The 24,465-nt window shown below is 45.3% G+C and overlaps 1 long non-coding RNA gene across 1 annotated transcript in view; it reads left to right on the top strand.

Moving 5' to 3' along the window:
- Positions 1-1,459: 1,459 nt before the first annotated feature.
- The window catches only part of LOC115073463, a 43,808-nt gene continuing 20,802 nt past the window's right edge, over positions 1,460-24,465 (top strand). Inside the window, exon 1 of the long non-coding RNA XR_003852020.1 lies at positions 1,460-1,553. This is a non-coding gene — a long non-coding RNA (uncharacterized LOC115073463). The remainder of the gene's footprint in view (positions 1,554-24,465) is intronic.

Genomic DNA, 24,465 nt, shown 5'->3' on the forward strand with positions numbered 1-24,465 from the left:
AAAGGCCCCCTACACATCCCCACCCCCCCACAGGACCTATCACCTGATATCCACAAAAGAGCGAGCCTTCTCTATAGCAGGACTCACCCACTGGAATTCAATGCCCCCGGACCTTTGTCTTGAAACCTGTATGCAAAAATTCAAAAAAAAAGCTAAAAACATGACTTTTTAAACAAGCTTTCCCAGATTAGCCACTTTTCTACCATAACAGGACCAAAAATCTTTCTTCCCCCCAAACCCTCTCCTCCCTCCCTGCACCCCCTCCCGCCCTTCCTCCCTCTCCCTCCCTTTCACCCCCCACCCTTATGCCAGCAAAAAAAAAATTAAAAAAATAGATACTGCATTCTGTCTATTGCCTGCCAACTGTAAATCTTGTAAATATTTGTTGCCTTTGTTATTTTCTAATGCCCTGTCATTCCCCCTCCTAGTTGCTTTTCCCCTGTTCAATGTGATTTCTCTCTTGTTATATGTAAACCGATATGATGTCACAACGAATACCGGTATATAAAAATGTTAAATAAATAAACAAAATCAATGTTGACCATCAGCATGCTCATTAGTGCATTGAATGCCCCTATCCACAGAATATTAACTGCAAGTGGAACCATTGGACACATCTCTGAGCTGATGTCCACCTAGGTGATTCAATCTAAAATAGAGTCAGTAATTGCACTGGGTTTACTGGGTCTTTACAGTCTCTCCATTTAAACTGTTTCCAGTTCTGGCAGAGAGGGGACCTGTGGTACTTAGTCTGAGGTCATATTGGAAGTTATCTGGAATGATATCACTTTACTGGTTTGATCAGTGACGAAGTGTGAGAAAGAATAGGCAACCTACTCAGTAGATATACAATTTATGGTTCAGAGCCAAGGAGCAGCCCAGAAGAATCACTCTGGAGAAATTGCTGTTTTAGAAGTTTGACTCCTTCCATGCTACCAGATTAGCTGTACTCAAAGTTGGAATGAACCTCTTCAATAAACTGGAGGCACTTGAAAGTCAAGCCAAGGCATACAATCTTCGGAGTGCATTTTCAAAGGAGTTACTTGCATAAAATTATCATATATATGCAAGTAAACAGCCTGTACTTTCATACATGCTATTTTATTGTAATGCCCTTCACCTCTGGTCTGAAGCACCTCCAGAGTAGCCTCCAGCATTATGATGCATCTAAGGAACATGGCTGAACTTCCTGCAGCTCATGAGCTCTTTTATGGGTCCTGCTGGCAGGACTTCCTGTGACATACTCCAATGACATCATATCCTGCCTTGTATAAAGGGAAGCTCAGAACCACTACCCAATGCCTTTGCCACAGGTCTCCAGCTTTGCTAGTTGCCTGATGTGTTCTTGTGCATTTCCGGTGTTCCTGCTGTTGTTCCTCCTTCCTGTCTTCTCTTTGTGAGTCCTGTTCCACTCTCCATTGCCCTTGTCTGCCCTGGTGCTTGTTACTGCATTTCTCATCTCATGCTAGGACCAGACTCCATTCTTGGCCAGCTGTCTAGCCTCTGTCACCACCTTTGCATCATGACGGGACATTCCAGGGTAGGTCCAAGAGGTAAACATGCAAATTTCTTTTTATAAGAGAGATTTACACCAAATCATTAGGCAACGTATTCGTGCAATTTTACACCTGCTAATTGACCAGCACATTTGATATTAAGACTCATTTCTTGTCTGCTATTTTTGGGTGAATGAACTGGGGGTGAGTTCAGGATGAAGAACCAGGAGGGCTCAATGAACTGGAGATGGACTGGGTGAACTGATGGAGGTATTAGCAAACTGGTGATTTAAAATATGCATGCATTTTTTAAAAATTATAAACTATAAATCAGGGTTTTATATGAACAAGTATTTTTTCCGCACTTAAAATATATACGTTTGTTTAGAAAATAGGTAGTGGAAGTATTCACTTTCAATCAGTGGCAAATATTTGTGATGAATTTCTTTAATTTCCATCTAAGTTAAGCCATCTGACCACTAGAAGCAATTATTTATCTGGGGAAAAAGCAAATTGGTTTTGAGGAGGGGAATGGGGGAGAGTTATCAATGGATAATCGGAGACTCATACCGATTTTGGAAAGATCAATTGAAAAAGAATCCATAAAAGCTACACTTGTGATTACTTTCATCTTGAAGCTGAATGAGGACTGGAACTTAAGACTTTTTCTGCTATAGAAATGAGATTCTTGGAGGGGCAGGGGAGTCGGAAAGTTTAGATTCCAGATTTCTGCAAGAGAATACAGAGATGTATCTGAAGACAGGAGGGTGGCTAATGTAACCCCAATATTTAAAAAGGGCTCCAGGGCGATCTGGGAAACTACAGACCGGTTAGCCTGACTTCAGTGCCAGGAAAAAATAGTGGAAAGAGTTCTAAATATCAAAATCACAGAACATATAGAAAGACATGGTTTAATGTAACAAAGTCAGCATGGTTTTACCCATGGCAAATCTTGCCTTACAAATCTGCTTCACTTTTTTGAAGGAGTTAATAAACATGTGGCTAAAGGTGAACCTGTAGATGTAGTGTACTTGGATTTTTAGAAGACATTTGACAAAGTTCCTCATGAGAGGCTTCTAGGAAAAGTAAAGAGCCATGGGATAGGTGGCAATGTCCTTTCATGGATTACAAACTGGCTAAAAGACAGGAAACAGAGAGTAGGATTAAATGGACAATTTTCTCAGTGGAAGGAAGTGGGCAGTGGAGTGCCTCAGGGATCTGAATTGGGACCCGTACTTTTCAATATATTTATAAATGATCTGGAAAGAAATACGACGAGTGAAGTAATCACATTTGCAGCTAATACAAAATTGTTCAGAATAGTTAAATCACAAGCAGATTGTGATAAATTGCAGGAAGACCTTGTGAGACTGGAAAATTGGGCATCAAAATGGCAGATGAAATTTAATGTGGACAAGTGCAAGGTGATGAATATAGGGAAAAATAACCCATGCTATAGTTACACAATGTTAGGTTCCATATTAAGTGCTACTACCCAAGAAAGAGATCTAGGTGTCATAGTGGATAACACATTGAAATCGTCGGTTCAGTGAGCTGCGGCAGTCAAGAAAGGAAACAGAATGTTGGGAATTATTAGAAAGGGAATGGTGAATAAAACGGAAAATGTCATAATGCCTCTGTATCGCTCCATGGTGAGACCCCACCTTGAATATTGTGTACAATTCTGGTCGCCGCATCTAAAAAAAGATATAGTTGCGATGGAGATGGTACAGAGAAAGGCAACCAAAATGATAAAGGGAATGGAACAGCTCCCCTATGAGGAATGACTAAAGAGGTTAGGACTTTTCAGCTTGGAGAAGAGACAGCTGAGGGGAGATATGATAGAGGTGTTTAAAATCATGAGAGATCTAGAACAGGTTAATGTGAAACAGTTATTTACTCTTTTGGATAATAGAAAGACTAGGGGGCACTCCATGAAGTTAGCAGGTGGCACATTTAAAACTTATTAGAGAGAGTTCTTTTTCACTCAATGCACAATTAAACTGTGGAATTTGTTGCCAGAGGATGTGGTTAGTGCAATTAGTGTAGCTGTGTTTAAAAAAGGATTGGATAAGTTCTTGGAGGAGAAGTCCATTACCTGCTATTAATTAAGTTGACTTAGAGAATAGCCACTGCTATTACTAGCAACGGTAACATGGAATAGACTTAGTTTTTACTTGCCAGGTTCTTACGGCCTGGTTTGGCCTCTGTTAGAAACAGGATGCTAGGCTTGATGGACCTTTGGTCTGACCCAGTATGGCATGTTTTTATGTTCTTATGTTCTTATGATGAAACAATTTCTTTCCATGCACCAAGAGGTTATTTCTTTTAGCACTCAATGCTCTCTCTGTTTTGTTTAGTTAATTTTCTTGGCAACAGATGTACCTTTAGGCCTGAATTTTCAAAGCCTTTTATATACATAAACCCATGTTTAATCTGTGTAAGTGATGTCACAAAATAGTCCTGGGCTCTGTGCATGAAAATGTAGGCACATAACCCCGTTACGCATGTACTTTTATTCATACTGGACAAAGGCTTTTCGGGGGTAGAGAAGGGGAGTAGGGTTGGAATTGAGTTGGAAATTAGGTGCCTAAAAAGCATGCTTGTAAGTTAACCTGCACAAGTTATTCCTGCTAAAGAGGAGGCGTAACTGCAAATTAATCTTTGCATGAACCAAGCCAATTACCCAAGCATTTTGAAAGCAAACTTAAATTTGTTTTGAAAATGTTGGGCAAAGTCTGCATGTACAGACTTTAGCCCTACTTACGCAATTATAAAATTACCCTCCCTATGACTTAAACGGCTTTGATTTTTGGTTTCTTCTGGTTTGGAAGTGGTTAACAATTTGCCTCTACTCTGCAGAAATTCATGTTTTACTAAAGGATAAAGCCTGCCGATGGAATATTATATAAATATTATGGTTCTGTTATTCTTGTGAACGTTTATCTTATATTACAAGCAACTCTTAAAGTCTTTCTATATTGCATTCCACTTCTTATTTGGGGTGGGGATGATTTTAAAAAGGAGCTACACGCATAAATCCCAGTTCATGTGGGTTTAGAAAATTCCCCAGGGGATTGCGCAGGGATGAGTACTCACATAATGTGCTTTCGAGGGTACGTCTCCCTCCACTCGCAGTAGGCATTCTAGGGGCAGATTTGGAGCAGGAAAAGCATTTGCATGCACACTTTCAATTTTTGAAAATATACGTGTAAATCTGCCTAGAAAATGTCACACCTGCTCAGAAGTAACGTCCTGTGTGTATGTGTACGAACGTACTGGGGACACCCAGGAATTTTCAATGCAGGTTTATGTACATAATCTGCTTTAAAAATTCAGGCTGTAGGTTCTTTGTACCTCCATGCTTTAATCACACCCAGGCTGCAGAAAATTACCCTCATAGTGAGTTTATTTATTTGATTTCTATATTCTACTTTTTAGCACTTCAAAGCAGATTACATTCAGGTACTTCTCTGTCCCCAGGGGGCCCACAAAGCTTTGGACATGAGATAATGGAGGGTAAAGTGACTCGCCCAAGGTCACCAGGAGCAGTCGTGGGATTTGAACCTTGCTCCCTAGTATAACTACAGCTCTAACCACTAGGCTCCTCCTCCCCCAGGCAATGTATGATGTATCCTGCATATCAGTCAGGTTTTCTTCAGGGTATTTTCAGTTTCTTATTTCCAATATTTTTTAATTGAAAAAGGCAATTTTCATAAATAATAATAATAATAGTAGCACAGAACAAAATAAACCCAAAACTAAAACTCTAAAGTTACAGAAAGACAATGATTGAATGTGAGACTGAGGGTTTTTGGGTTCTTTTGCCAAAAGGTCAATTTTCAAAGATCCACTGAGAGGAAGTTTAGCTGAACCTAGCTGGCTAAATTTTCAGCTGAACGATCTCTTAATTTAAATCTAACTGGTCAAAATGTAGCCAGCTAGATACAGGCCTACTATTTGAGTGGCGTCAACCTCCAAAACTTAGCTGGTTACCAGTGAAAATCAACGCTAATCAGCAAAGTCATGCCCCTGGAAGACTCCTGGAGCTGCCCTTTTTTGCACAGTTAAATGTACCTAATTTCTGAATGTAGGCGATTAAATGTAGCCAGCAGCATAACCTCTAAAAAGGAACTTCAAAGTGACTATGAATGAATACTACTGCGACATGCGCGTGTGAAAAACAGGTTTTTAAGCAATGTATGTGTGCAGCATTAACAATATGACCTTCAGCATTACCTAGGACCATGAAAAGCATGCACAGGCATGCATGACAATAAGCAGCAGCGCTCAGTAATGTGTCACACACAACCAGTATTAATAACAGAACTTTCTGTTTTCTAAGTCCTGCTGTGTTTCCCCATCTCCCCGTACTATTGTACTCTGGTTCTTGTCATCAGGCACTAGAAAACCAGGACTAGGCTGAAATCCTAGAACAACAGAAACTGTGTTGGCAATGCTGCAGGAAAAGTAAGACAGGTTGAAGAAAATGGTCTCCTGGGACATCCCTGTAAGGAATGGAAAAATTATGTTTAAGCAGGAAAACAGCAAATCTGTTATTGCAGTTTCTGAGGTAGTTCCATTTGTCGCCCACGTCCAGATACCTCTCTCACTTTAAGCACTCACTGGGTTCGACTTTAGCTTCACTGGAGAAAATGGTAAAAAAAAAATAAAAAAATGCAATACCAATATTCAATATGTAATGCTCCTGGTGAGTGTATTAAATATATATATTTGAAAAGGAGGAAGATCTATGCTAGCAAAGATCAAATATGGAGGACCTTTTTTGACTCTAAGCCTGAGAAATACAAGGTAACTGTTACGGTCCCGGTCGCGACCGGGGCCTTACCTTCCCTTCCTGGGCCTCGGCGGCGCAGATGTCGCCGGCGTTCCCGCGGAGGCCTCCGCGGGAACGCCCTTTCTCTAGACACGCGCGCGCAGGAAGGGGGCTGAAATAGCCCGCTTCCCGCCGCGCAACGCTCCGCCCTATTCGAAGACGTCAGACGCCGTGGGGGATTTAACACCAGTGTCTGCTCTCACTCGGGGCCTTGCAACTGGGTTCCACCGCGGTCCCTAGTTGCTCCAGGCCCCGAGGTGTGCTACAGTGACTGCCTGCCTGCAGCAGTGCCTGCCTGCCCGCCTGCCTGCCTGCTACAGTGCCTGCCTGCCTGCCTGTCTGCCTGCTACAGTGCCTGCCTTCTGCTACTTGCCTGCTTGCTACAGTGGCCGGGCCCCTACGGGCTCCTCCCGGGGGGGGGGCTCCGGTCTCCGCTACAGTTCCTGCTACAGTTTCCGAGTCTTGCCACAGTTCCTGCCTGGTTCCAGTACCCGAGTCTTGCTACAGTTCCGGTCTGGTTCCAGAACCCGTACCCAGTTACAGTATTGCTACTGTCCTAGTCTGGTTCCAGTTACCTGTCCTGATCCACTACCCGCCTAAGTCCCAGCGGCCAGGCCCCTATGGACTCCTCCCGGGGGGGCTTCGGCTTCCAAGGGTGAAGCCACCTAAGTCCCAGTGGTTGGGTTTCTACGGGCTCCTCCCGGGGGAGCACCAGCTTCCAGGGTGAAGAGCCTCGTCTACCTCCTGCCAGATATCTGCCTCCCGACCTGCTCATTTCGAGAGACATTAGAACACCTTATCCCAGTCTTTTGCAGGTCGGCCCAAGGGTCCACTAAACAGAGACTTCCATGACAGATTGCAAGGCCATGGACTCAGCGGATCTGTCGGGCCTTCGAGCCATCCCAGGATTGGCCCAACGAGTGCAGCAATTACGGTTTTGCTTTGAGTTGACAGTTACGGTGCAGCAACTAGCGGCCCGCCTAGACAAGATACCCACGAATCCTCCGCCCACCGATGGGTCGGCACCCGAGGAACAAGTTATCTCGACAACTCAGTTACCCGCACCTTCTCGTTACGCCGGGGATGCAAAGACCTGCCATGGCTTTCTGAACCAATGTTTCCTACGGTTCACTCTGTTGCCCCAGCAGTTCCCCACTGACTCGGTGAAGGTGGCCTACATTCTCTCCTTGCTCGATGGAAAGGCCCTATTGTGGGCCTCCCCGCTGTGGGAACATAACGATCACTCGCTCGAGGATTTACAGCAGTTCATCTCGAGCTTCCGACAGGCTTTTGACGAACCGGCCTGCTTGGCCACTGCTACGACAGAACTGCTCCAGTTACGCCAGGGGGTCCGCTCCCTGGCAGACTATGCTATGGATTTCCGTACTCTTGCCCAGGAGGTTGGTTGGCAAGATGGCAGCCTAAAGGCTATTTTTCTAGAAGGACTATCCGGGCGTATCAAGAATGAGCTCGTGGCCCGTAATCTCCCGGAGGACCTCAATGCACTAATAGACATGGCTGGCCGCATCGACCGCCGCCTCCAGCAGAGGGTGAGAGAGCAACGACCTACCCGAAGTAATTCCCCGTTGGTTTCCGCGTATTCCGAGGCATCATCTTCTCCTACGATTGAGTGTCTGGAGACTACTCCTACTGAACCGGTACGGTTGGGACGTTCCCCGCTTTCCACGGAGGAGAGACAGCGTCGCCACACTCAGGGCTTGTGTCTCTATTGTGGCCAGCAAGGTCATTTTCTGGTCAACTGCCAGGAGCGTTTGGAAAGATGCCAGAACCGAGGAGGTCGTGAAGAGCTCCTCCTGGTTGTGCCTCAGTTCCTCAATGCATTTACATTTGAGTTCCCAGGAGGGTCACTGGAGACCCTCGCATTCCTGGACTCCGGAGCAGGGGGTAATTTTATTCGAAAGGAGTTAGTCTCCCAGTTGCAGATTCCCACACAAGAGCGGGAGACCCCGCTACGAATCACCTCTGTCCAAGGCACGCTCCTTCCAGGGCATATCAAGATGTCCACGACACCCGTTACGGTCCGCACCGGGGCGATCCCCTCAGAGGAGATGGTTTCCTAGTCTTGGAGAAGGCCGTCAACCCCGTGGTGCTAGGGTTGCCGTGGCTGCAGAAGCATTCGCCCACGATTCAATGGGATACCCTGCAAATTACCCAGTGGAGTCCATCTTGCCATTCCACCTGCTTGCAGAAGTCCGAGGATCCTGCTTCCGTCTCTTGTGCCATTTCCAACTTGGTTCCCGCTTCAGAGCCTTGCCATGATCCCAGTCCGAGTTCTGCTTCCGTTACCATGGGGAAGGAACTACTACGGCAGTTTCCCCAGGTTCACTCTGGTAAACCCAGGCCTCCCAGGAGGGGGCGTAAGAGGGGAGGTACTGTTATGGTCTTGGTCACGACCGGGGCCTTACCTTCCCTTCCTGGGCCTCGGCGTTCCCCTGGAGGCCTCCGGGGGAACGCCCTTTCTCTAGACGCGAGCGCGCGCAGGAAGGGGGCTGAAATAGCCCGCTTCCCGCCATGCGATGCTCCGCTCTCTTCGAGGACGTCAGATGCTGTGGGGGGGATTTAACCCCGGCGTCTGCTCTCACTCGGGGCCTTGCACCTGGGTTCCACTGCGGTCCCTAGTTGCTCCAGGCCCCGAGGTGTGCTACAGTGCCTGTCTGCCTGCTACAGTGCCTGCCTTCTGCTACTTGCCTGCTTGCTACAGTGGCCGGGCCCCTACGGGCTCCTCCCGGGGGGGGCTCCGGTCTCCGCTACAGTTCCTGCTACAGTTTCTGAGTCTTGCCAGAGTTCCTGCCTGGTTCCAGTACCCAAGTCTTGCCACAGTTCCTGCCTGGTTCCAGTACCCGAGTCTTGCTACAGTTCCGGCCTGGTTCCAGAACCCGTACCCAGTTACAGTATTGCTACTGTCCTAGTCTGGTTCCAGTTACCTGTCCTGATCCACTACCTGCCTAAGTCCCAGCGGCCGGGCCCCTACGGGCTCCTCCTGGGGGGGCTTCGGCTTCCAAGGGTGAAGCCACCTAAGTCCCAGCGGTTGGGTTCCTACGGGCTCCTCCCGGGGGAGCACCAGCTTCCAGGGTGAAGAGCCTCGTCTACCTCCTGCCAGATATCCACCTCCCGACCTGCTCATTTCGAGAGACATTAGAACACCTTATCCCAGTCTCTTGCAGGTCAGCCCAAGGGTCCACTAAACAGAGACTTCCATAACAATAACAACATTTCTTTATTTTGCAAATGTCTTTTTGTGCTCTTTTCTGTAAGATCTACCTGTACATTTTGAGTCAATATGCCTAATATTTGAAACTTAAAAAAATAGCTGGTGACTAAGAACAACCTGAAAATATATGTAACCATGTGTGGATACTCATGAATTCTGCCATTTGACATTCATTCATAAACATCTGCAAGTGAAGTAACTAGTATGGCACTATCAAAGTCTATTGGTAGTTAAAAGGACTATATTCTTGCCTAATAGTTAACCCCTTTTACACTACAAGTGCAGCCTAACTGATTTCACACCTGTGTATGTAGCACTTGTGCTGCACTGGATGGAACCAAGTGCTGAGGAATTAGTGATATGACTATTTCAATAGTTAATCGTTAGCAGTCTTCAGCACAAATGTGTCCCTCCATATATCTGTGCCCTTCCCACTTCTTTTCCCCCTACCCTCACTGTCCTTGTCTTTAATAGATGATTATCCAAATACAGTGCTTTAGTAGCAAAGAGAAAGGCTGCAGTTCTGTTTTATATGCATGCATAGTTTAACTGCAGAAGTAAAGAGCATTGTGCAGACAATAAACAATTCACAATCCCCCAGCAGTTTACTTGACCCTCACAATGCCAATCTACTTTTCTATACTTTATGCTCAAGGGAGATCTCCCAGCTGCCAGTGCCAGTCATTCAGTTTGACCACATGCAGGAGATTGCTCATATCCTTTCTCGCCTTCCCCTGGGAGATTAGCCAAGCTGTCTAGTTGTACAAGTCAATTGTCCTCCCGCTTCTCCCCATAGAATCACCTGGAAGTGTAGCAAGGCTGTCCTGCTAGGTGACCTCAGATTTTCCCTATATAAAACCTGAGGAGACAGTATATCAAGGCTGTGCTGGTCAGCTCAGGCACCTGTTATTGGGAGCACCATGCTCATGCTGCTGTAGAATGCCAGCTAGCTTGCTCTCTGCAATTTCATCCTCTGTTGAATGGATTGTGCTGGGCTCCAGGGCTGGATTTATCAATAGGTAACATAAGCTCATGCCTTGGGTACCCTATTCTGAAGGTGCCCAAAATCTGGGACTTCCCCTACTGCTCTTTGATTTCTAGAGGGAGGAGACAGAGAGAACCTCTTGCTCCAAATCCTCAGCCTATGGGCACTGTCATCTTAAATCCGGATCTGCTGGGTCCATGTACTTTCCTAACAATAACAAACCCAGGTCCATTTCTTTATGTACCTTGGGCCTGAGCTCTCCTTTTTTTGACCTGTTGCCCATGGGAAGTTCCCTCCAAGATATGACATCCTGAAAAGACTACCTAACCTGATAACCCTTCTAAGTCTTGACTCCCCTCCCCTTCCCTCTCCTCCCCTCCTTTTTACCCAACTCCCAAAAGCACTTGTCAGTTTATGCTGGGTGAATGGGTTCATCTTTAGCCTCATTTATTCTCCTTGCTGGATCTCCTTACCTCTCATTCCTCTCTGTCCTGCTCTCTGCTGCTAGCTATCTTACTTTATTAATACTGTAATATTTTTCTACTCTACTCTTCCCCAACCTTTATTCTGTAGCAGAGGGAAGGATGAGATAGTGGGATCAGTTATCTGCCTTACGTGGCCAGGGTCTCCTTTGTTAAAAAATGCTGAAAATCTACTTACTTATACCTGTAACATTTGGCCACCTGCAGGATGGCCCTGTGATCAACCACACTTATTGCAAGATAACTCTGGCCCACCCAATGCTATGCCTTCTTCATCACGGCATGGATGCCACCACTCCTGCACGCACTCATATTCGTGGGGACACATAAACTTTCCTCTGTTAAAAGCTCCATGGCAGGAATAGAGCCACACCACCATTTTATTTATTTATTTATTTATTTAAACGTTTTTCTATACCATCATTAAGTTATTTACCATCATAATGGTTTACAATAAGGCACATATAGAGGAGATTAGTTCATACTTTACAAAGGGGGGTGCCAATAGTGTCCGGTAACAAATAAACATAAAGACTGGTTTATTACATGGATTTTCCACTGATGCATATCTCATAGGAAATAACATGTGGTTCATTCTTGGCGTTATGGGTTATTGACTATGATTATCTGGGTGATAAAAATAATTTCCAGATAGGCACTTGGAAATTTTGTGTTAGGTGCTATATGCCTGCTCTACCTTACTTATTTGCGCCGTTCTCTTTGTAAAAGGCCTGTTTGAAAAGCCAGGTTTTGAGGTTTGTTTTAAATAGTTTATAATTTCTCTGGAGTCTTAGATCGAGGGGCATAGTGTTCCATAAAATGGGACCAGCCAGTGATAGTGCACGTTCCCTAACCTGGTTAGTCTTGCTGTTTTAACTGATGGAATGGTTAAGAGAGCTTTATTTGCTAATCTTAAATTTCTGTGTGGTACGTATACTCGAAGTGCTGTGTTCAGCCATTCAGCTTTTTCGTCATGAATCAATTTGTGTATTGTGCAAAGTGCTTTGAAATGAACTCTTTGTTCGATGGGGAGCCAGTGCCTTTCGGCTAGTGTATCTGTGATGTGATTTTTTTTGCTTTTGCCGGTGAGAATTCGCGCTGTGGAGTTTTGTAATATTTGCAGTGGTCTTATTGTCATGTAAGGTAGACCAAGCAACAGTGCGTTGCAGTAGTCAGTGCTTGCAAATATTAGCGATTGAAGTACAGTGCGAAAGTTTGGAAGAGACAGTAATGGTTTTAGTTTTCTAAGTACCATAAGTTTAGCATACCCTTCTTTAACCTTTAGTGATATGTGCTGTTTGAGGTTTAGTTCTGTGTCTATTATGACATCAAGGTTGCGTACCTTCTCTGCTAAATCGATTTTTTGGTTGCTGTTGACTATTATTGGGGTTTGCGTTATGTTCATATTTTTTCTTTCTAGGTGTATGAATTCAGTTTTATCAATGTTAATTGCCAACTCCATTTGGTTCAGTAGTTGTTTTATTATGTCAATATACATAATGGCTAAACTTGTTTTTTCAATGGTGTCCTCTATTGGTAGGATTAATTGAATGTCATCAGCGTAAACGTAATTTATTTATTTATTTATTTATTTAACTTTTAATATACCGACATTCATAGGGCATATCATGCCGGTTTACAAAAAACTGAAGCAGGTAGAAAATACAATGAACAAGGGTAGGGGAGAAGGGGAGCAGGCAAGAAAAAGGTGAGAGGTGGGCAGGGGAAGAGCAGCAAGAAAGAATAGGGCAGAAGGAGAGAGAGGAACAAACAACTTGATAAATATAATAAAAGGAACATAATTGTAACTGTTTTAAAATTATAAATTAAGGCGAAGTATTCATTTACAATAGATCAGTTGTATGATTAATTGATTGAAGGGGGAGGGGGGAGAGGGAGGCGGAAGAAGAAGGAAGAGGTGGGAGGGGGAGATAGGGGGGCAGGGAGGGTGGGCTAGGGAGGTAAGGGGAGGCTGGGGGGTGAAGGGGGGGAGTAATGTATGATTCCTAGCCCTGCGAGAAGATGACATCATCAACACTCCAGTATAAGTACCCCCAGTATAAATACCCCCTGCTGACACCTCAGCAATAGATCCTCCTAATCTTGCCGTGTATGTTGCTTGCTGTCTCTATGCCTTGCCTTGTTGTTGCCTTGCCTTGTTGTTTTCTTACCTTGCTGTTTCCTTACTCTGCCTCTTCCTTGTCTTGCACTGTTCATTCCTGTCATGCCTTGGTCTCTTGTGCCCAGTCCTTGTATTGTCTATCCATCTCTGCCTAACTTCTAGTTCTTACCCTGGCCTCAGACTCTGACTATGCTTCTGGATCACCACCTGTCCTGACCTCTGCCTGGACCTGAAGACAGCCTGATATCTGCTTGCCCCAACTCAGACTGGACCTCGGCGCTGCCTGCCTGCCCTGACCTCAGGACCGTGACATCACTTACTTGCTGTCCACCCTGACCTTGGCCTGCTACTTTGTCTGACTGTCCCTTACAGGACCCTCACCTAAACCCTACTGGGCCCTTGAAACCAAAGGCTCAACCTATGTGGGAAATGGGGCTGGTATAAGTGAAGCCCTAGACCAGGGGTGGGCAATTCCGGTCCTCGAGGGCCGCAAACCAGTCGGGTTTTCAGGATATCCTTAATGAATATGCATGAGAGAGCCCTGCATGCACACTGCCTCAGTTGTATGCAAATCTATTTCATGCATATTCATTAGGGGGATCCTGAAAACCCGACTGGTTTGCAGCCCTCGAGGACCGGACTTGCCCACCCCTGCCCTAGACCTAGTCCTTGTAAAAACATGTCCACCTGTTGTTGGTGGAGTCCCTCATGAGAAATCTGGATGACTTCCTCAAGCAATTCTGGTGAATCTTGGATGATCCTGGTCGGTCTTCTTCAGCCACTACTGAATTACTCCATATTAGGCAAGGTACTTGGACAATTGGAGACTGCATCAATCAGTTCCAGATACTAGCCTTGAAACTCCATTGGGGCGAAGATAGTTTGATCACCATTTTTTTGGCAGGGCCTTGTGGAATGCATCAAGTCTAAGCCGGCTGGCTGGGATATGCCACCTGACTGAAGTATCTCATCGCATTTGCCATCTATGTTGATAGTTGCGATGGAGAAGGTACAGAGAAGGGCAACTAAAATGATAAAGGGAATGGAACAGCTCCCCTATAAGGAAAGACTAAAGAGGTTAGGACTTTTCAGCTTGGAGAAGAGACGGCTGAGAGGGGATATGATAGAGGTGTTTAAAATCATGAGAGGTCCAGAACGGGTTAATGTGAAACAGTTATTTACTCTTTCGGATAATAGAAAGACTGGGGGGCACTCCATGAAGTTAGCATGTGGCACATTTATAACTAATCAGAGAAAGTTCTTTTTCACTCAACGCACAATTAAACTCTGGAATTTGTTGCCAGATGATGTGGTTAGTGCAGTTAGTGTAACTGTTTAAAAAAGGATTGGATAAGTTCTTGGAGGAGAAGTCCATTACCTGCTATTAATTAAGTTGACTTAGAAAATAGCCACTGCTATTACTAGCAACAGTAGCATGGAATAGACTTAGTGTTTGGGTACTTGCCAGGTTCTTATGGCCTGGATTGTCCACTGTTGGAAACAGGATGCTGGGCTTGATGGACCCTTGGTCTGACCCAGTATGGCATGTTCTTATGTTTCCAAGAGTGGGCCCGGGAGAGGGAAGATTCTTGGTGGCATATCAAGCTGCAATCCAAATTCCAGCATCTTCTGACCCTTTACCATGGACACCATGCCTGCCTCCTCCACTGAAGAACCTATGCAACTTTGCAGGGTCTGGATCACTGAAGAAGAGAAACAGAGGTGTCAGAAGCTCAACCTCTGTCTACTGTGCTCCTCAGGGGCACATTGCTGGCCAATATCCTGAAAAGACTGGAGACTTCTGTGCCTAGGATTGGTGGGAGAGGCAATGCTAGGTCAGCCCCCAGCCTCTCCTCAATTACTCATCCCAGTCAACCTCATCTCCAATAATATAGAAATTCAGGTAGAGACATGCCTGGCTTCTGGCGATGGGGGTAACTTCATTGAGGAAGCATTGGTATGCCAGTACAACTTCCCATAGCAACCCTGGAGAACCCAGCTACAATTTCCTCAGTCTAGTTAGAACCTCTTTCCTGCCAGCTGTCCTCTATTACCCTGCCACTAACTCTTCACATTGGGCCCCTGTACAGGGTACATATAACTCTCTATATCTTAGCAAAGGCGGTCAATCCAATCAGCCTTGCTCTACCCTGGTTAATTCAACACAATTCCACCATAGATTGGCAGGCTTTGCAAATTTCCTGCTGGGAACTCTCCTGCCAGCAGCAATGCCTTCCTGGGTTTTCCCAGGACTGGCATTAATTTTTCTGGGCCTTCCTCAATAATACATAGAGATGTGCAGTCATTTGCAACATAATAGGAAATAAAGATATTTCCTCTTTTGTTGCATTTTGGGAAGCAAAAAACCGATAGGAAAACCCAAAAAATTTGGTGTGGTTTTCCTAGCATTTTTTTGGGGGGTGGGGGGGAGTGTGCACCTCAAAACCCACCCCAACCTTTCCAATTTCATTAAAAATAAAGCATCCTGACCTCCCCCAAGACTCACCCAAAGTCCCTGGTAGTGCAGTGGGGAGCCCAGTGCCATTTTGATAACTGACAGTCAATAGTCCGGGAGCGGAAGATTGCTCCCGGGACCCCCGCTGGACTACCAGGGACTTTGGGTGAGTCTTGAGGGAGTTGGGAGGGTGGAGGGCTTTATATTTAATGAAATTGGAAGGGTTGGGGCAGGTTTTGGGGTGTGTTTTGTTTTTTTTTTTTTAATAAATTTTGCCAAAACAATTTCCAATCTGGGGGTGGGCTGAAATGGCCCACCCCCAATCTGAAAATGAAATGGGCAAGAAAAAAAAATATGCACACCTTTAATACATAGCATTTGTGGATGTGTTTAGCCAAAAGCATGCAGAGAAACTGCTACCTCACATATCCTACAACTATCTTATCAATCTACTCCTAGGGAAGATGACCCCTAGGGGCAAGATGTACCCTCTAACCACTCCTGAAATGGCAGCCATGACATGCTACATCAAGGAAAACCTGGAGGATTTATCTGCCCTTCTTCCTCCTTAGCAGGGACAGGCTTATTTTTTTGTAAGGAAGAAAGATGGGTCCCTCAGACCCTGCATTGACTGCAGAGGCCTCAATTCCATAACTCACAAAAACAGATATCTGTAGCCCCTAATAACTGAACTTTTTGATCATCAGCGAGGAGTACAAATATTTACCAAGCTGGATCTCAGGGAACCTATTACCTCGTCTGTATGTGAAGGGGATAAATGTGATGGCATTCAATATCCATAATGGGCATTATAAATGCCTAGTAATGCCGTTCAGCCTTTGCAATGCACCCGCTGTCTTCCAACACATTGTTAATGAAATATCTTCAGAAATCTCATCTACTCTCACTTCCTAGTATATCTGGACGATATTCTCATTTTCTTACACTCCTTGACCCAGCAAAGTGAGCATGTCAAACAGGTACTTCAGAGGCTCCATGAGAAATATCTCTACGCCAAGCTTGAGAAATGCACTTGCGAGCAAGGGGAGCTACCATTCCTGGGCTATATTTTTTCCCAACAAAATCTAATCAATGGTTAAATTGGTGTCTTTTTCATATCATGTCAATTAGCCATTCATATCATGTCAATTAGCCATTAGATCTTGTAGGACCCTTACTCCTAGAGTCTCATACGGTATAGGGTCACTTTACTTTATTTAATTACACTCTATTTTGTTCATTTTTATATCTTTTTGTTTAAATTAAAACCAAACTTTTGGACTTGCTGATGAACTATAAATTATGACAAACTAATGTCAACTAGCATGGTACGTTCCAACGCAATGTTGAATGCAATGTTGAAATAGCAAAATGCCAAGTCACAATCACAGATAATTTCAAAACATAATAATCGCAAAAACGCGTCTAAATCTCAGTCCCGACATGATCGTGTTTCAGACCCCCAGGTCCTGCTTCAGGGGAATAACTTTTTCCAAACTTCTTATTTGTGACATCCGCAAAGGTCTATGTTTGTTCCATCAGCGTAATTTCAAATGGCTATTTCTGCGTCCATTTATTCTAACGCAGTCTGCCTTCAGACTCGCTCCTTTGCCATCAATCAATCATTGTACTAAGGACATTTAAACAAATCCTTGAAGAAAATATAAAGAGGGCAAACATATTATAGCCAGGAGTGTTAAAAGACAAAAAGTGAGCTTAGGTATGAGCTATGCATAGATTATCAGCAATATATATATATATATATATATATATATATATCTTCTTCCTCTTAAGCATTGGGAGATGAAGTTACAGGTTTACGAGCTTCTATAAACTGCCGTAACTCAAACAAAAATTCTTCCCCCTTCCTTAAAATACATTTACAGGGGTATCGTAATGAGAAAGAAAACCCCAAAGAGGTAGCATTTTGTCTATATGACAAAAATTATTTTCTCCTAAATTGCGTTACTGGAGCCATGTCAGGATATATCATGACTTTCTGATCATAAAAAAATCACAGGAAATTTTTTAAAGTAGTTGCGCATCACATTGCTCACATCTTGGGTTGCTATAAAGGAAACTAATAAAATCTTTCTCTCATGATATCTATATTGGAACTCTCAAGAAAACTATTCAGGTTAGTTAGTATTAGGGATGTGAATCGTTTTTCAACGATTAAAATTATCGTCCGATAATGTTTATATCGTCTTAAATCGTTATAGAACACGATACAATAGAAATTCTAACGATTTATCGTTAAAAATCGTTAAATCGTGTTAGTGCGCACTAACTCGAGTTAGTGCGCACTAACTCCCCGTTAGTGCGCACTAACTCGATTTAGTGCGCACTAACTGAAAATGATACAAATAAACACTTTCCAGGTCACTGAAGGTCAGTTAGGAATGAATATGTGTTCCTATTGGCTGGCTGCCCTCTTATCTATTGATATTACCAAGGTTACCACTGAGGTGATGGTTGGGGGGATGGGAAATGGAACTGGAAACTAACGAACACCAACAGAAAATGAAACAAAGTGTTCACACTTCCCAGGTCAGTAAAGGTCACTTAGGAATGAATATGTATGTATGTATTCCTATTGGCTGGCTGTGCTCTTATCTATTGATGTTACCAATATGGTTGGGGGGATGTGAAATGGAAACAGTTGGAAGCTTGACAAAAAAAGTAATGTAATGATCAGCACTCACGTGACTAGAACTTGTTTGTTTATTATTTTTGTTAGCAGGCACCTGAAATGCTAGTGCATGTTGAATTTGCCAATCACTGTGCATTTTAGAAAGGTGGTCCTGGCTGGAACTGTACACAGTTCAAATATATGTAATTGATTGTTGGTAAGTGTATTTTTTAAGTAGCCACACTGGCACCAGTATGTTTACTTTTCCTCCTACTTAACTCACTAGCTCAGCTTTGTAAGAAGGGCTTCTCTGCTTGTGTGTTGTTTTTGTTTGGTGTGAGGAGAGCAGAAACATCAGATCTTTATTCAATCTACTACAGTCATCTCTTACAGTGCCCTATCCCTATTAATACCAGGAGTGTTGTGATCTTCCTGCACACAGTGCCCTAACCCTGATACCAGTCTGAGACAGCTCCCTCCCTGCATTACTAGTGAGAGGCTGGCTTCACAGACAGGGGGGAGCTGCCTGACCCTCACTCCTGACTTCCCCCATGTCCCAGCTAGTGAATGGTGTGTGGGTGAGGGGGGGGGGGAGGATGGTGAAGTCTGAGACAGCTCCCTCCCTGCATTACTAGTGAGAGGCTGGCTTCGCAGACAGGGGGGAGCTGCCTGACCCTCACTCCTGACTTCCCCCATGTCCCAGCTAGTGAATGGTGTGTGGGTGAGGGGGGGGGGAGGATGGTGAAGTCTGAGACAGCTCCCTCCCTGCATTACTAGTGAGAGGCTGGCTTCGCAGACAGGGGGGAGCTGCCTGACCCTCACTCCTGACTTCCCCCATGTCCCAGCTAGTGAATGGTGTGTGGGTGAGGGGGGGGGAGGATGGTGAAGTCTGAGACAGCTCCCTCCCTGCATTACTAGTGAGAGGCTGGCTTCACAGACAGGGGGGAGCTGCCTGACCCTCACTCCTGACTTCCCCCATGTCCCAGCTAGTGAATGGTGTGTGGGTGAGGGGGGGGGGGGGGAGGATGGTGAAGTCTGAGACAGCTCCCTCCCTGCATTACTAGTGAGAGGCTGGCTTCACAGACAGGGGGGAGCTGCCTGACCCTCACTCCTGACTTCCCCCATGTCCCAGCTAGTGAATGGTGTGTGGGTGAGGGGGGGGGGAGGATGGTGAAGTCTGAGACAGCTCCCTCCCTGCATTACTAGTGAGAGGCTGGCTTCACAGACAGGGGGGAGCTGCCTGACCCTCACTCCTGACTTCCCCCATGTCCCAGCTAGTGAATGGTGTGTGGGTGAGGGGGTGGGGGGGGAGGATGGTGAAGTCTGAGACAGCTCCCTCCCTGCATTACTAGTGAGAGGCTGGCTTCACAGACAGGGGGGAGCTGCCTGACCCTCACTCCTGACTTCCCCCATGTCCCAGCTAGTGAATGGTGTGTGGGTGAGGGGGGGGGGGGAGGATGGTGAAGTCTGAGACAGCTCCCTCCCTGCATTACTAGTGAGAGGCTGGCTTCACAGACAGGGGGGAGCTGCCTGACCCTCACTCCTGACTTCCCCCATGTCCCAGCTAGTGAATGGTGTGTGGGTGAGGGGGGGGGGGAGGATGGTGAAGTCTGAGACAGCTCCCTCCCTGCATTACTAGTGAGAGGCTGGCTTCGCAGACAGGGGGGAGCTGCCTGACCCTCACTCCTGACTTCCCCCATGTCCCAGCTAGTGAATGGTGTGTGGGTGAGGGGGGGGGGGGAGGATGGTGAAGTCTGAGACAGCTCCCTCCCTGCATTACTAGTGAGAGGCTGGCTTCGCAGACAGGGGGGAGCTGCCTGACCCTCACTCCTGACTTCCCCCATGTCCCAGCTAGTGAATGGTGTGTGGGTGAGGGGGGGGGGGGGAGGATGGTGAAGTCTGAGACAGCTCCCTCCCTGCATTACTAGTGAGAGGCTGGCTTCACAGACAGGGGGGAGCTGCCTGACCCTCACTCCTGACTTCCCCCATGTCCCAGCTAGTGAATGGTGTGTGGGTGAGGGGGGGGGGGGAGGATGGTGAAGTCTGAGACAGCTCCCTCCCTGCATTACTAGTGAGAGGCTGGCTTCACAGACAGGGGGGAGCTGCCTGTCCCTCACTCCTGACTTCCCCCATGTCCCAGCTAGTGAATGGTGTGTGGGTGAGGGGGGGGGGGTGGATGGTGAAGTCTGAGACAGCTCCCTCCCTGCATTACTAGTGAGAGGCTGGCTTCACAGACAGGGGGGAGCTGCCTGACCCTCACTCCTCCGGGGTATTGTGATCTTCCTGCACACAGTGCCCTATCCCTGATACCAGGGGTGTTGTGATCTTCCTGCATGCAGTGCCCTATCCCTATTAATACCAGGAGTGTTGTGATCTTCCTGCATGCAGTGCCCTATCCCTATTAATACCAGGAGTGTTGTGATCTTCCTGCATGCAGTGCCCTATCCCTATTAATACCAGGAGTGTTGTGATCTTCCTGCATGCAGTGCCCTATCCCTGATATCGGGATGTGTGCAAGAAGATCACAACACCCCCGGTATCAGGAATAGGGCACTGTGTGCAGGAAGATCACAACACCCCCAGTATCAGGAATAGGGCACTGTGTGCAGGAAGATCACAACACCCCTGGTATTAGGGATAGGGCACTATGTGCAGGAAGATCACAACACTCCTGGTATTAATAGGGATAGGGCACTGTGTGCAGGAAGATCACAATACCCCTGGTATCAGGGTTAGGGCACAAGTTCTAGTCACATTGACTGATCACATTACTTGTTTTGTCAAGCTACCAACTGTTTCCATTTCCCATCCCCCATATACTGTCAGTAGGAAACTTGGTAACATGAATAAATAAGAGGGCAGCCAATAGGAATACATATTCATTCCTAAACTGACCTTAACTGACCTGAAAAGTGTCAAATTGTATCATTTTCAGTTAGTGCGCACTAACTCCCAGTTAGTGCGCACTAATCGGAAAAAACGATTTTTAACGATTTTTTAACTAAAAAATCGTGCCTAAGACGATTTTCTTGCCCTGCCACACGATTTCTATCGTTAAGACGATATGGAAAACGATTCACATCCCTAGTTAGTATATCTACGTTATCATTATCATTTCTAACAGTTGTCCTATTAGACAGAAATCTGCATGAATTTATCAAGAGAATATTCTGATCAGAAAAACCAAGAGCTCCTGTTAGAAAACTTTTTAAGGTAATACATGGAATTTCTCCCATAATTTTTGGAAAATTTAAAATTCTCACATTAACTGTCTCAAACCATTTTCTAATATTTCCAAACATCTTGAAGAAGACAATTGTTCTTTTATAATTGCAGTATTTACTGTTGAAATGGTATGAACCTTTTTTTCCACTTCAATTAACTTGTTTGTCAAGACAGTTCCTTGTTCCTGGATTCCCAATATTTTCTCTTGGAGGTTATAATTTAAGGAATCAACTTTCTTTTCCAGCTGAGTTAAAGAAAGCCCGTGACCTGCAACAAGGTTCCAAATAGCCTCAAGAGTCATGGCCACCGGACTCGTTGGCATCAACGCCGACTCACCCGGAGCACCCAATGATTCGATATCCTCTCCGGCCCTGGGAAACTCTTCCTCCTCCAACACCAAGGGTTCCCCTAATGTACTGGGCTCTTCTCTACAAACTTCAAAATCTGTATTTGCCGGTCCTGGTTCCTCTCTTCGTGCTCCTCCAGGGTATGCCCCCTCCAACTCTGGTGCTCCAGACGCATCATCCGGTTGCAACTGAGTAGCTCCCCTGGTGTAATTGCGTTGTGCCGGGGGTGCACGAAGGTCAGGGCTGAGGGACGCCTCCTCCAGCGACGCAACCCGCTCTCCTGTCGCAGTGCTCGCAATGGGTTCCTCAGTTCCTTCTAAAGCTACTACTTGGGATGGGAAATGCATGATGTCCAGCTGACTGGGTCCAGGTAAGGGCTCTGGAGGAAAAATCCTCACCTTTCCCTTCCTCTTTGATGGCATAATAGAAAGAAAAGTCAATGTTTTAGAAAGCTTAGAGGGAGCTGGCATTCCACTGTCTCACTATGCCACCATCTTCTCAAAGGATTTCTAAGAGCCTCTGTGAATGAATAGCAGGATGACTGGGCATCTCTCCTTCCCTGGGCATAATTCTGCCATAATAATCATATTGGAGACTCCACAGGGTCCTCTCCTTTTCAGATTTTATACAGCAAGCACCCACAGGTCCCACTTCCCATACTTGTGATAGTCCCGTTCCCCATAACTGACGTAGTGGGTCAAGACCTTGAAAAACTATGGCAAAGAACATGCCAACTTCTTATCTTGGCTGCTGAGAGGTACAAGAGGCAAGCTGAAAAAAAACCACCAACCGGCATCTCACCTTAAGCCCAGAGATTTGGTGTGGCTAAATATCCACAATCTTGGATGGAAGACTCCTTCCCTCAAAGTTTTCACCTCATTTCATTAGCCCATTTCCAGTCACTTGCCAGACTGAGCCAGTTGTGTACCAATTGAAACTGCCACCTACCCTCAAGACTCACAATGTCTTCCACATGTCTCTGCTCAAACCTCTACTCTTATCGTGGCCTCCACAGTCTATTCCCAAGAGTGCAGAGGTTACTTCCAAAGATGACATGTACAGAACATTCTTGACTCTAAGCGCCTCAGAAACAAACTACTTTACCTCATCTCTTGGAAGGAATTGGGCCCCAAAGAGAATTCTTGCATACCTGCCTCCAACGTTCAAGCTCCTCATCTCACCCAAGAATTCTGTTGCCTCTTCCCACAACCCTAGGCCCAGAGACTGGGGGAGGGGCCTTAAAAGGTAGTCAGGTTAGGGAAACGGATGCCCAGTAATTGAGCATCCATTTTCCTAACCAGCGCACAGCCACTTTTCCTGTGTCTCCGTCTCTGATGCCATGGATGCACTAGGGACGCACATTTTATCACTAGCATTTCCTTTTTAGCTTGACCCCTCATTTAAATAATGCATCATGTGCCCAGGAGAGGTGACTGGGCACATATTAGGACAGTGACAATCATGAGCGCCTGTTTTATGCAAGCCGATATTGCATCAGCCTGAGTGGCTTTTAGGAATTGCATCAGTGCAGACTTCCTTCTGTCTTGGGCTAGCAGATTTAGTAATCTTCCTGTACATGGTCTATAAATGTAATATTACATAACATAATACACACTCTCTGTGATAGCCTGTTTGTACAGCTCTTAAAGAGATAGCATGCTGTTTTCAGCTCTGCAGTATCACAAGTGACACATCTCATATGATTTCATTGTCTCTTACTAAAGATGGGTTACACCAGGGGCGGGCAATTCCAGTCCTCGAGGGCTGCAAGCCAGTCGGGTTTTCAGGATATCCCTAAATGAATATGCATGAAATAGATTTGCATGCAACTGAAGCAGAGTGCATGCAAACCCCTCTCATGAATATTCATTAGGGGTATTGTGAAAACCCGACTGGTTTGAGGCCCTTGAGGATAGGAATTGCCCACCCCTGGGTTACACTATCAATCCTGGATTGGCTTTCTATCATCTTCAGACCTACAATCTTGGAAGACAATTAGTCCTGACTGTGAAGAATTGTCAATAATAATTTTCTGATTATTAAGATACCACTTTTGGTTACAATTTGCTCTGGAGAATGAGTAAATTGAAAACTCTATCCTCAGTGTCACATTTTGTGCCATTTATTCCAGTCAAAGTTGTGTTAAGAAATAGGGATGTGCATTCATTTCCTCCAAATTGGCAGTACACGCATACCTCCCCGACTTTATAGTACATGGGGAAAAACGGATAGTATGCATATATTTTTGATAATGAGATAGAGGCATACTATCCATTTTTCTCCATGTACTATAAAGTCAGTGAGGTACGTGTGTACCGCTGATTCAGAGGAAAACATTGCACATCCCTATTAAGAACTGCTTAAAGTTTTGTTCCTAAAATTAATTCTCCTTTTCACTTTCAATAAGAAATTGTTTTGCCCAGATTATTAAAAAACTGAGTTACTAAATTTAGGCCACCTAAATTAAATGCCTATCTTCAGCCAAACTTAGAATGAAAATTCACATAAATTTAGGGGCCTAAAACTTAGGACCCTTAATTAGGATTGCTATTCATTTGCTTACATTTAAGATCCTATTAGGTGTCTAGTTCTGAATATCAGTACTAAGCACCTATGTCTTCCCTCCCTATTTCTGCCCCATAGCCATTGGCT

This window comes from Rhinatrema bivittatum, chromosome 11 (genome assembly GCF_901001135.1).
Source record: "Rhinatrema bivittatum chromosome 11, aRhiBiv1.1, whole genome shotgun sequence".
Lineage (NCBI taxonomy): Eukaryota > Metazoa > Chordata > Amphibia > Gymnophiona > Rhinatrematidae > Rhinatrema > Rhinatrema bivittatum.